The sequence below is a fragment of the Elephantulus edwardii genome, unplaced genomic scaffold (genome assembly GCF_000299155.1).
Source record: "Elephantulus edwardii isolate Elephantulus edwardi_28Jun2011 unplaced genomic scaffold, EleEdw1.0 scaffold00068, whole genome shotgun sequence".
NCBI classification, from domain to species: Eukaryota; Metazoa; Chordata; class Mammalia; order Macroscelidea; family Macroscelididae; genus Elephantulus; species Elephantulus edwardii.
Window position 1 is genome coordinate 10,143,588 of NW_006399818.1, and position 2,375 is coordinate 10,145,962.

Genomic DNA, 2,375 nt, shown 5'->3' on the forward strand with positions numbered 1-2,375 from the left:
ATTTTATTCAGGATTTTTGCATTAATATTAATGAGGGATATTGGCCTATAGTTTTCTATTTTGATGATGTCTTTACCAGGCTTTGGTATCAAAGCTATATTTGCTTCATAGAATTAGTGTAGGAGAATTCCATCTTTTTCTATTTTCTGAAATAGTTTATGTAGACAGTTCTTCTCTGAATGTTTGATCAAATTCACCTGTAAAACCATCTGGTCCAGGACTTTTTTTGCCTAGAAGTTGTTTTAGTACCTTTTCAATTTCTTCTTTTGTAATAGATCTGTTCAGATGTTCAACTGTGGTTTGTGTCAGTTTAGGTAGTTTGTGAATTTCTAAGTATTTGTCCATTTCCTTTAGGTTTTCATATTTGTTTGAGTATAGTTTTCAATAATATTCCAATGTTAACCTTTTTATTTTAGTTGGTTCTGTTATGATGTTGTCCATTTACTCTCTTATTTGGATTATTTTTATCTTTTCCTTTGTTAGTTTTGCTAGTGGTTTGTTGATGTATTGACCTTTTCAAAGAACCAGCTCCTAGTTTTGTTGATGATTTCAATTGTTTATTTTCTATTTCATTTATTTCTGCTCTAGTCTTTATAATTTCAGGGGTTTTAGAGGGTGTTGGGTTTTCTTGCTGTTCTTTTTCAATTTGTTGGAGATGTTGGGTTAGAGAGTCAGTGGTAATTTTTTCCCCCGCCTTTTGATGTATTTGCTTATTGCTGTAAATTGACCTCTGATTACTGGTTTGGCTGTTTCCCAAAGGTTTTGGTAAGTGGTGTTTTCATTGTCGTTTGTTTCAAGAAACTTTATTTTTTTTCTAGTACCCATTCATAATGAAGCAAGTTGTTGTTCAGCTCCCAAATGTATGGTTTTCTCTCCTTTTCCTCATGTTATTAATTTCTAATTTTGTAGATTGTGGTCTGAGAAAATGCTTTGTATTATTTTTATGGTTTTTGTATTTACTGATGTTTGCCTTGTAACCTAAAATATAATATATTCTTGAGAACGTTCCATGCACATTGGAGAAGGTATACTGTGTTTTGGGGGGGTGCATTAGCCTATAAATATCTATGAGATCAAGGTGGTTTGTTGTGTGATTTAATTCTGCAACATCTTTGTTGAGTTTTTTTCTGGTAGTTCTATCTTTCCTTGAAAGGAGTGTATTGAAGTCTTCAACTACTATAGTGGTGTTTTCTATTTCATTTTTCAGTTTTGTTATGTTTGTTTTATATATTTTGCTGGTCTTTAATTTGATGCATAGATATTTATTATTGTTATGTCCTTGTTCTATTGACCCTTTAAGCATTATGTATTGACCTTCCTTGTCCATTGTGATGCATTTTGCATTGAAATTTTATTTTATCAGAGATTAATATTGCTACTCCTGCTTTTTTCTAGTTGCCATTTGCTTGGTATATTTTTTCCCATCATTTTGTTTTTAGTCTTTCTTTATCTTCATTTTTCAGGTGTATCTCTTGTAGACAGCATATTGATGGATTTGGGTTTTTTATCCAATCTGCTACTGCTTTTCTCTTCAGTGGTGCATTCATACCATTCACATTCAGTGTTATTATTGAGAGGTAGGGTTTTATTGCTATCATTTTGTTGCATTCTTTTTGGTGGTGTTGCTAGTTACTTTGGGCCATGCTGCTTTCTGTGGTATGTCTGTAAGAAGGATATCTCTTGACTCTTCCGTGCAACACTGATCTTGTTTTTACAAACTCCCCTAACTTCTATTTTTCTGGGAATATCTTGATCTCTCCTTCATATTTGATGGACAATTTTGCTGAGTACAGTATTGTATCAGAAGGAATTTGCTGACACAGAAGAATTTCATGAAATGACATATGAGCAAGAGCCTATGGTGATGAAGGAGGAAGTTTAAATTGCTCCAAAGGAATTGGCAAAAAACTAGGCTCCAGGAGTTGATGACATACCAAATGACATATTTCAACAGACAGACACTGCCCTTCCTGGATGTGCTCACTAAGTTGTGCCAAGAAATCTGGAGAACAGCCAGCTGGCCCACTGACTGGAAAAGATCGATATTTGTTCCCATTTGTTCCCAAAGAAAGGTGACCCAACAGAGTACGGAAATTATTGAACAATATCATTATTATCACATGCAAGCAAGATTCTGCTGAAAATTATCCAAAAACGTTTGGAACAATATGTCAGCAGAGATGTACAGGCCAGATTTAGAAGAGGTCACAGTACTAGGGATATTATAGCTAATGTTAGGTGGATCTTGGCAGAAAGCAAAGAATACCAGAAGAATATCTATCTGTGCTTCATTGGCTATGCAAAGGCTTTTGACTGTGTGGATCACAATAAGCTGTGGCTGACTCTGAGAAGAATGGGAATCCCAGAACATTTGA